Source organism: Hesperophylax consimilis, chromosome 14, assembly GCF_061612785.1.
Source record: "Hesperophylax consimilis isolate HC1 chromosome 14, BYU_Hcon_1.0, whole genome shotgun sequence".
Classification (NCBI taxonomy): domain Eukaryota; kingdom Metazoa; phylum Arthropoda; class Insecta; order Trichoptera; family Limnephilidae; genus Hesperophylax; species Hesperophylax consimilis.
In genome coordinates, this window is record NC_142849.1 from 13,548,029 (window position 1) to 13,560,471 (window position 12,443).

A 12,443-nucleotide genomic window follows, 5' to 3' on the forward strand; every position below is an offset into this window, starting at 1 on the left:
CATCCGTTTCTGTACTTCATTTTATTTAACTTAATTTCAATTTGTAATATTTATATTTTTTTTGTAATATCTGCATTAACTGTAAAGCGCCCCTGAGGTGATATCTCACAAAAGCGGCGCTATACAAATCATCCAATAGATAAATAAATAAATAAATAAGGACCAACCAGTGCAGATTAGTATTTAGATTTACTCAAACTAATGCGATCGTACAAGTTGCGTGTCCACAGCTAAACAGGTGCACTTATTTTAGTGATATATTATTAATTAGTACATTTATTTTTTAGCCGTTAAACATGATTTCGAAGAAAAGGAAACTCGTTGATGAAAACAGAAAATTCATTAACCGTTGGGAAGACAATTATTTCTTTATAACATATAACTCCAAATTAACGTGTTTAATTTGTAAAGAAACAGTAGCTGCTTTTAAAGAGTTCAATGTTAAAAGACATCATGAAACAAAACATAGTGACTATTTGAAATTTGACGATGAAATGAGAAAATATAAGCTTACCAGTCTCAAATCTCAATTAAAATCCCAACAAAGTATGCTCGCTTCATCGTTACAATAATCATCCAATATCGTCAAAGCAAGTTATTCTGTGGCATTGTTAATAGCAAAAAAAATGAAGCCATTTTCGGACGGGGAATTAGTTAAAGACTGTGTTCAAGCCATCGTAAAGGATATTTTGCCCGATAAAAGTAAATTATTTTCAAACTTAAGTTTATCACGCCAAACTATAACTCGTCGCATTAATGATATTTCAGAAGAAATAGTTATGAATTTGCGTAACGACATTAAGAATTTTAAATTCTATTCTTTAGCTTTCGACGAAAGCACCGATATTTCGGACACTTCACAGCTTGCAGTATATATTCGTGGTGTTAATGAATCATTCCAGATTACACAAGAATTATCAAATCTCTTAAGTTTGAAAGATACCACAAAGGGTGAAGATATTTTTAAAGCAATAAAAAAATATCTGTTAGATAACGGCTTAAATTTAGAGATGCTTTCCGGATTAACAACAGATGGAGCGCCGGCTATGATTGGAAAAAAATAAAGGTGCTGTAAAGTTAATTATAAATGAGTTGGAGGCAAAAGTTAATAAAACCAGTGATATATATGTGATACACTGTTTGATACATCAGTGTTATCTATGAGCCAAGTCATGCAAGTTGTTATAAAAACAGTGAACTATATCCGTTCGCACACTCTTTAGCATCGCCAATTTAAGACATATCTCACTGAATTAGATTCAGAGTTGTTTATTTTACCAATGTTAGATGGTTGAGTCGCGGAAAATGTTTAAGGCGATTTTTTGAGTTACGGGAAGAAATCAATTATTTTATGACCGAGGAGAATATGCTTATTCCCGAATTAACAAATGAAGAATGGTTGCAGGACTTATGTTTCTTGGTAGGCATTACGGAAAAATTGAATCAGTTAAATATAAAGTTGCAGAATCAGAATAATTTAATTACCGATGCTTGCAATTTGATTAAAGCGTTCCAGATGAAACTATCATTGTTTGAGAGCCAACTTAAAAATAATAATGCACAACATTTTCCATTGATGAAAGAATGGCAAAATAATAATTTTTCAAAATATTCTGACGAAATAAGAAAACTTATAGTAGCCTTTAATTGACGTTTTAAAGAACTAGTCAATTATGAGAAAGCATTTGAGATGTTCTCCATTTGGTGTCGATGTTTCCACTGTTTCAGAAACCTTACAAATGGAACTAATCGACCTACAATGCAATGTTGAACTAAAAAATATATATCCCACGATTCCAAAAATTGAATTTTATAGTAAGTACATTACAGCAACAAAATTTCCTAATATAAGATGTTTTGCCCAAAAAAATATTTGTGCCTTTGGATCTACATACGTTTGCGAAGCTTTTTTTTCCAAAATGAAATATAATAAAAATAAAAATAGGGCGTCAATAACAGACGTAAATTTGGAAAACCAGTTAAGGTGTGCAACTTCAAATATTGAAATAGATTTAGAAAAATTAAGCAAGCGAAAAGAAACTCAAATCTCGCATTGAAAGAAGTGGTCATGATAATGGTTTTATTAAAAAATTGTTTGATTTGTGTCTTGACTAATCTCGATTGTTAAAATTGTTAAACATGTTGATTACTATAAAAATACATTTTGTTGTTTGTTCAATGTGTGTTTTCTTTTAACATCTGGCTGTAGTATTGTTTTCTTCACATTTACCTGATTTTACTTTCAGATTACCTCTGCAATCAAATTATTTATAATACTTTGTATAATGTCTGTATGTGCGGCCCTTAGTAAATTTTAGGTCGTCAATGCGGCCCGGGGTGCATTTTGGGTTGGCCAGGGCTGCTTTAGATGATGTTCTGTCTACTGACATTAATGGCATTTTGCAAGAACTGGATGTACAACCAAATTTAAATGTTGAGACAAAAATTGGTGATTGGATACTTACTAAATTTACAGCGAAGAATAGCCTCAAACATTACATAGGAAATATTATAAAAATTGATGAATATAAGAAGACAGTCAAATATGTACGAAGGGTTTCACATTTGACCAGAGAAAATCATAACGTATTTTCATTCCCGAAAGTTGATTACGTATCCGATATTTATAACGCAGATATTATATCTGTTTTGCCAAACCCTTTAACTGGGAGAAGAGGAGAATTCGTTTTCAAAATGTCCTTTAATGGTTTTAATATTCAATAAGGGAGTTTGTATGAGATAAACTCTTACCTGTAAAATAAATGTTATTTTTATTTTAATCATTTTAATGTCGGAAACAAAAGGTTCCGCAAAGACGTTATTATTTCCACATATTGTGTCATATTTTTTAATCTAGTAACCAAAAAAATAGTTCCTATATAAACATATTAACTTCAGTTATTAGTAGTAAATATATATTATTATATAACATTGTTAGTAAATATTGTGAAAAATAATACTAATACATAAACAAAAGTTTGTTTTTTTTTGCCCCATCACTAGTCATAAAATGTTGCACTTACCCCAATCTGCCAAATAATGTTTGATTTATGATGTATATTCCACTATATTCAATATTTTTAAATGGCGAAAATTGTGTGTTTAGTGCGTTTGATTGGATTGGCAATTAAACATTTTTATTGTAAAAATACATCGAACCGTTTTACATATAGCGCACGCAAAAAAATTGCTCCTCAAAGATCATCTAAATTTTTAGCGTACAATAATACCAAAAAAGAAAACAAAGTACCAGTAAACGTTTACATGAAGATAAATTACAGTGAAATATCTACAGACTGTGAACTTTGAGTGATTTCATTAAGTGATTTCAAGTGAACAATCTCTACAAAGCGACAGCGGTTATTGTAGACTAATTCATCAGCTTATTTTATAAACGTACTTTGTAAAGATATTTCATATAGCACCTATCTCACGGTACGTCATAAGCGGCCAACAGCTCAGTGGCGTGAGCAGTCACGGAAGCGGCATCTAGATAGGATAGGTATCCGAATGCAAGTCAGTTCGAATCCTACTGTTTCAAAATGTTTTTTTTTTCTTTTTGACTTTCTCTACACAAATAATAAATTAGCTTAATAACTTAAACTACTTGAAAATAGATTAGTGACTACGTAATTGGAACTGAAGGCAATAGAACTAAATTTAAATTAACTAAAGTGGCATCTCTCGACCAAATCATAAGCACAAATTTGAAATGTCGAAATCATGTTAAAACACCAGTGCATCTCCTACTCCACATTCAGCCGAATTACTCGAAGATCTAACACATCGACTAACGTCGCACATAGACACAAAAATACATCAATTATAAAAGGAACTCTTCAAAAAATGAACCTAGAAGCAGCAGAAGGACAAAAAACCATAGACTTTCTCTGTGTTAAATATTATGAATTAATAGGAAAAATAGACCAATCCATACTCTCGGAAAATGCAATGATAACAGATATTGAAAGATAAAAAAAACATTGAATGAAAAAAGTATTGTACTAAAAAAAATGGAAATACGGGCTGCTGAAAGCGACCATAGAATGCTGGCAGACTAGCTAGAAATATCCGGAGTTCCTCCTAAAGCGTATGAATCTACATTTGAAATTTTAAGGTCAATAGCAGAAACAGCTGATATTCAGGTCCTTCCGGAAGACATTCAACAGGCCGTCAGACTACATCCAACTACTGCCAAGGCTCAGCCAGGGGGACCGTCTGCAGCGTCAACGTCAACAAAACAAAGGGACCATCCAAAAAATCTAAATTAAATTCAATAATCTTAAATTATGTGAGCTTTCGCTCTCTAAGAAAAGAGAAGTCAAGTACGAAACATTCCCAGGGATCTGAATGAATAATCCATCCGATAATTTTAATCTTACCATGGCTAAAAAATTAAAAATACTACACCAAAACATACACAGCATCTCAAAATTTTTTGACGATTTCACTGTCGTACTTCAACAATTGGATACAGAATTTGACGTGATAATCCTCGCAGAATGTTGGCTAGATAGAATTTTCACACCAATACAAATACCTAATTATAAGGTCACCAGAGATGTGCAAAATGGGTACTCAAAACCATTTGAAATGCAAAATGGAAATGGGTCAAAACTTTTCCATTTGAAAATGCAAAATGGTTTTTAGAAAAGCATTTCCAATGCCTAATGCAAAATACCTATTTTCAAAATGCATTGAAAATGCAAAATGGTTTCTTAGGTCAAACAATTAAAATAATTATAGAATTTTAAAACAATTTTGTCAATCAACAATGGACATCAATGTATCAACATATTACATGATGGTAAATCCAAAAACACCACAACTACATATTATGAAACCACAAAAAATTTGCGCGGGACTAATGTTGCCAACGTAAAAACATAGAAACTGCTATCTAAGATTTAATATTACAGCGTCATGGCCCCATGTTCAGTATTTTTTGTAATGGTATCACTCAAGTGCCAGGGCTCCTACCAGGGAGCAACTTGACAAATGTAAATTATCTCTCATAGCGAGGTTGAGGACCGACTGATATTTAGGGCTTATGAAAAAAAGATGAGTGGAGAAAGTAGGAAGAATGTTGCAAAAAGCATTTAAAATGGAAAATGCATTGAGAAAAGCATTTAAAATGCAAAATGCAAAATGGTTTTTAGAAAAGCATTTAAAATGCAAAATGGAAAATACCCATTTTGCATTTCCATTTGAAATGGATTTATTTGAAATAAAGCACATCTCTGAAGGTCACTAACACAAAAAAACATTAAAAATCAAAATGACGGTATTGTAATTTACTGCAAAAAACATCTACATTCAACTATAACGGAGCTAGATATCACAGACGCAAACGACATTGAAATAGTCGTAAATAATGACATATGTATTTTAGCTATGTACCGATCACTTTCTGTAAAAAACACATTTCCCTTTATGAGGTCCCTAGACCAGGGGTGTTCAAACGGTCGATCGCGATCGACCGGTCGATCACGAGTGCTTTGAGTCGATCTTGGGAAAAATTTCCCAGTTTTCATGCCTTCTTTTTTATTATTTATTTGTAGCTTGTAGCGGACTGAGTTACTGACCGGAGTGTTCTCGAACAGCTGGCAAATTTCGTATTCGCTTTGAGCTGAGAAAATTCCACGTGCTACGGAGCGCGGGTATGCACTGTCTCTGGACCCTTCCACTGAGTGCCGATATATATACTGCGCCGTGGGAGCAGAATAGTGGGAGTCAGTAGACAGTCAGTACAAGTCAGTCCGAGTTGTAACTTGAAGGCGATACGACGTTGGTTGATAAATAATACAAAATGTGTGCGGTGAAGAGAAGTAAAATGTATCATTTTAATAACGATTGGGAGGAAGAATTCTAATTTTGTATGGTGAAAGATAAGTGCATTTGTCTTATTTGCCGTGCGTCAGTTGCAATACTTAAGCGTGGGAACTTAGAGAGGCATTATAAAACCATTCATAAAAATTATGAAAAGGATTTCCCGCCACAGAGTGAATTAAGGAAACGAAAAGTACGTTATTTGATAGCTAGTTTAAAAAACGAACAAACCTTGATCGCAAGACCAGCCAAACAATCAAAAGCTGCAACGATCGCGTCATTTAAATATCTCATATACTGGCGAAACACAAGAAACCATTTGAAGATGGAATGTTTGTGAAGGGAGCATTTATTGAAGCGAGTGAAACTTTATTTGGCAATTTTAAAAATAAAACAGATTTTGTCTGCTATTAGAGAACTTCGATTATCTCGTCCGACTGTCAGAAGGCGTGTTGAAGTCATGAGCCAGGACATGGCAGATAAACTAAAAAATTATATCATGGAATGTACATACTTTTCTTTACAGTTCGACGAATCCACCGATTTGACAGACACTGCACAGCTGTGTATTTTCATTCGAATGGTATTCAATGACATGTCGGTTAAGGAAGAGTTTTTGACAATGATTCCACTGAAAGGAAAGACCCGTGGCGAAGATATATATGACGTTTTCTTGAATTTTGTAACAAACTATAAGCTACCAATATATAAACTAGTGTGTATTACAACCGATAGAGCAGTCGAACTCGCGTTCCAACGCTCTTACCGTAAAGTTAACTTAACTCTTAACTTCAAAAATCTATGGTTGCTAACAACTTGTTTTGACAGCTCCCGCTTTAAATACTAAAAAGTATTGTTTTTACATAAAATACGCGTTAACCTTTCCATGTATGTTCATGCAAATGGTATCACGGAACGAATAAAGTGTTTTTTGCTAGTGGGCAATCAATAATTACTGCAAAATTGATCATTAGAACTGTTCGTAATTCGTAACAAAAGTGTTGTTTGTAATCTAGAAAATTTACACGAATAATAAAATAAGTTTATCACACGTTGAAAGTGTCTACAAAGAGTAGATAAATAAACATTCTTAACATAAACAAAATCACATCAATAGTACAAATTAAGAATAAACAGCTCAGCCTGAGTTGTTTACTTATCATACAGTTAAAAGACATTTTTGCGCACCACAGACAATAATATTACTATCTCGATTACTGAAATTTTGTGTGGGGCATTTTTGAATACAAAATAATAATGCCACTGGAAAACACTCGCTCCAAATCTAAAAATAATGTCGTTGCGTCACCGAGTACCTTGTCAGTGGAGAATAACTAGACACTTATTGATTATATCGACAATAAATTCTCAAATTTGAAAAAAGAAATGTTCTAAAAAATTGAATACAAAGCACTCTTTTCAGGGTGAAATGCCTAAAACCAAAAAAAAAAAAAAAATTGAATTTGAGATGTCAGAATCTAAAAAGCCACTGATTTCATTGCTCAGAAATACGATGAAATACTGGTAAAATTAAACGACTTGGCGGGAATGAAAACAGATGTGGAAAAAATGAAAAAAGACCTCTTAAGAATGACGCATTTCGATATTCGGCTTGCTGAACTTGAACAAAATACTTTGTCTAACCAAGTAGAAATTTCCGGAGTAGATGAAAATACTAATGAACATCTGGTTGACACAGCGAAGCATATTGCTAGTAAGCTGGGCGTTGAAGTCACAAATGAAGACTTTTTAGATGTTTATCGAGTTCCTGACCGTCGTCAAGGTTTTCCCAGAAAAATTATCATTAAATTCCACCATTCCAGCATTCCAATTCGACACAACCTTCTTGCAGCAAAGAACAAAACCAAGAATCTAAGCTCAACCTTATACATTGGTGAAGTGTTGTCTGCATACAATAAGGACTTACTATGGAAGACCAAAAATCGAGCCCAGGAATTAAACTACCAATATACCTGGTTCAAAAACGGGAAAGTTTTCACAAGGAAGTCAACTGAATCAAAAATCATCAACATAAAACATGAAAGAGACTTACAAACACTTTAAAATCTAATTGCATTGTTGACATTATGCATTTAAAATGGATACCGATATGGAAGAACTCACACACCAGCTACACGAAGATGAAATTGTCACTACTAAAACAAGCAACATAAAACTATATCTAAAAAATAGCCTGAAAATAATACACCAAAATATAAGAAGCATCAATAAAAACTTCGAAGGATTTCTTATAACCATACAACAAATAAATATTGAATTTGATATTATGATCCTAACAGAATGTTGGATTAAAAATTCTTATACACCAAAAAATTTAGAAGGCTACTATTGCATCAATACTTCATACAAAACTAAACAAAATTATGGAATTGTAGTTTACATTAAAAACAACCCGAAAATTACTACCAAAGAAATCAAAATAAATGACTCCAACTGCCTACACATACAAGCTAATTCAGTGATTAATATACTGGCTATTTATAGATCCCCATCTGCACCTAACATTACAAACTTCCTTACTTCACTTGAAACTGAGTTACTTAAACTAAAACACTGTAGTAATCTGTTTCTGATTGGAGACATGAACATTAATATTTTAGCAAATGGTCACCCTCAAGGAGATGATTACCTCAATGCTATAAGCTACTACAGTCTCATTAGTTACATTAACAAGCCTACTAGAGTCACTGAAGAATCTCTTTCTTGCATCGACCATATAATTCAAGGCTGCCCAACCTTTTTAACAGTTGGGCGAAATTGACGATTTTGAATCACTGGCGGGCCACTGAATACCTGACAGTTCCTATTTCCATGGGGGGGGGGGTTAGAGAATGTCTATAAAACATAATTTCTATAAAAAAATTCAAAATGAGTGCTCCCCACAAAATATTAGAAATCCATGGGGGGGGGGTTGTTACGGAACTTCGCTGAGAAAAATTCCGCGCACCCAAAAACATCATATGTGATTACCCACAACAATTTTTCGAATTCCAGGGGGGGGGTGGCTACAAGATTCCATTTCGGACGCAAAAAATATTGTATCAAAAACCGGTGTATTTTTGTTTAAAAAATAAGTTCAACAGGTTAGATTTTTTCGTCGCTGATTCTCGTTGAGTAGCCTAAATAGCGATAAATCGCATTCGTTGGCAACACTGGTGACCGCGCGCAAGCTGCATTGTTTGTTTTACCGCGGGCCCGCGACACTTTTTCAAATTGGCTGGTTTTTTGAAAATGGTTCACGCGGGCCACTTATAATTCGTTCGCGGGCCACAATGTGGCCCGCGGGCCTGGGGTTGGGCAGCCTTGATATAATTGGTAGAACGAAACTATCTATCAATACTATAATATATGAATCCACAGTAACAGACCACTACTCTACAATATTGGAAGTAGGAAATGAAAATAAAAGACAAAGTGACAATGTTAATGTACCTATTATGAAAAATAAAATCGACTGGAATAAAATTGTATACAACTTAAAAAACGTAAAATGGCAAAATTTGTACTCAATTACTGATAATGATACGGCATGGAATTATTTCACTAATTTTATTGAAAACCAAATAAATCTACACTCCAACCATAAAGATATTAAATAAAAAAAATACAATCACGAAACCATGGATTACACCTGGACTCTTAAAATGTATTAGGAAGAGAGATAATATACACAAAAAAAATTAGGAATGATCCAAATAATTACCTACTTTCTATATTTTATAAGAAATACAGAAATATATCGCACACCTAGATGAAGAGTAGTACAACTCAAAATACCTCATTTTTCAGGAACAGCAAAAAACATTTTACTCGATTTTTATATGACCGATTAAAAATATTTTTATATAATGTTGTATGTTATTTTACTAGGATATTTATTTGCTCAATTACTTAACATCAAATACACGTATCACTTGTTTATTAATTAATTTCGTGTTATTTTAGTATTCGTGACTAAATCATTGTTTAATAATTTTATCAACTCAAATTAATCAACTATTATGAATTAGTAAAATTAAAATGACTTACTTTTGTAAACAAAACCGGAGTATGTGGAGTTGATATGTAGAACGCCCGAGAAACAAGACAGGTTCAATCACGAATACCAAATCAACTAAAACAATTCACGCTTTATGACTGCAGTTAATCACGAATACAAAACTAAGTCGAAATAATCCAGTCTTTGTGCGTATTGACAGCACCTTCCCCTACTGCTGGTATGTCGTAATTGGTGATGTGTTACTGTTGTTGGTGGTGGGTGTACGTGGAGCAACTCAGAAAGACTAACTTACATCGCCATCACATTATTATTGATGGAGATTTTAAAACAGGTGTCTTTGTAGTTTGTGTAGTTTTCGACGCAGATTCCGAAAATCGCAATAACTCAATTTTGAATTATTTCGAGTTGTGCTACCCTTTATCTAGGTGTGCGATATGTACAAAGTTAATTAAACATGCAAAGAATAAATACTACTCTAGAAAAATTATTGAATGTAATAATGACTCTAGAAAGATTTGGCAAATTCTTAAAGAGATAACACATTCAAAGCAATTTAGAGGTCAAATCGAGGAACTTACAATTGATAACCAGAGTGTGAATTTTAACTCTGACCCGAAGACTATTGCCGACCATGCAAATACCTTTTTTACGAATATTGGATCAAAACTGGCCAGTAAAATAAAAGAAAACATCAACTGCAACACTAAAATTTCTCCATTAGACAAGGATCTCCGAGAAGAAACTCAAATAAAATTCTCTCTAAAAGAGGTATCAATTGAGGATATCATCAAAGAAATAGACTCACTGAAGGAGAGGACATCACCTGGACATGACAATATACCAAGTAAACTACTAAAATCACTAAAATCTCATATAGCCTTTCCCTTTAAATTTCTAGTTAACAAGAGCTTCGCTCAAGGTTGTTTTCCAAATGTATTAAAACAAGGTACTATCTCTCCAATTTTTAAAGGTGGAAAAAAAACTGAAATTACCAATTACAGACCAATTTGTGTTCTAAGTTCACTTTCTAAAATTGTAGAAGGTTTACTAAGAGATCAACTGACTACTTACCTTGACTCTAGTAAAATATTATCAACCAATCAGTTTGGTTTTCGCAAGAACTTGTCAACCTCAGACGCCATCGCTAATGTTACAGACTTCATAATAAGTAATGTTGACAAAGGAAATAAATGATTAGCAATTTTCCTTGATCTTGCAAAGGCGTTTGACACTGTGAACCATAAAATACTTTTAGATAAACTTAAGAGGATAGGAATATCAGACTCAGTCCTGCAATTATTTCATAGTTATCTAACTGATCGAACGCAATGTGTTAAAATAAACAGTACCTGTAGTAGTCCACAAAAAACGGTTTGTGGTGTTCCACAAGGTAGCATCTTAGGACCCTTATTATTCTTAATATATATAGTTTGAGTGGTTCCTCAAACTAAAACCTCTTTCGCTCAACGGCAATTCTGGTTCATCGCGCCAGAATGAACGATCGTGGTGTATGTGTGTAAGGGGAACAGCATGAGAGCGAGACAGCGAGTACGAGACGTATATAAGAGATCGTATGAGCGGGAATGAGCCTCTCAGTCCAGAACCGTGATAGTCTTCTTTCAAATAAATATTATAATACAAGCATTGTTATTATTGAGTATGTAGAGTTAACATACGTTACAGTGGCGCAGCACGGTAGTTCGTAAATTATTAAAAGTTTACGGAGAATCAGATGATTCAAGAAGATTATTCGAATTTTTGGTGATCACAGTATAGTCTGGCGCTTTTGGGCGTTGGATCGCTAAATTTTGAAGGAAGAAGAAGAATAATAAAAGGCTATCAAATTGGAGAATTCACACGCAGCCGAGGCGAGCACGCAGATCGGGCCGGGCAAATTGCGCGGTAAAAACGCAATTTTACACGTGTGTGGGAGCCGACATTGCAACATTTTGTCGAGAGTACACCGTTACACGGGGTACGCAGAAGATCCAGGATCAAGATCGGCATCAAGGGTGAATTGGCCGGAATCCGGGACCGGGGTTCTGTCGCTACAGCGGGAAGGAAGACCTTGGAAGGTGATCGTGTCCGCAGCTGAAGGGAGACGGAGCCAGAAAAGGGTGCTGAGACGTTGGTGATTCACAGGCTCAGGGCAGGGGCTCGGAGCATAACCTCTGGAAGGGCTGAGATACGTTTATTTTATTCAACTTGTTTCAGTTCTTCTCCCAATGGAGGCGATTTGTAAGAATTTGGGGACGTTCTGTTACAGAACGGGAGACTGGTCATTGTTCAGGGAACGATTGGATCAGGCCCTCATTTTAAATGATGATAAGTTGTTGTCACCAGAACGCAAAAGAGCATTTTTGCTGAGTTGCCTCACGGAAGAAACTTTCTCTCTATTATGTGATTTATGTTTTCCAAAAAAGGTTTCTGTTTGTTCTTTTGAAGATTTATGTAAATTATTTGATTCACATTGCAAACCAGTTAAAAATATTTTTGAGTCTCGTGAATTATTTTATAAATGTAAACAGTTTCCTAGCGAATCCGTTAAAGATTACGCGGCTAGATTGAGAGGGTTAAGTTTATCTTGTAATTT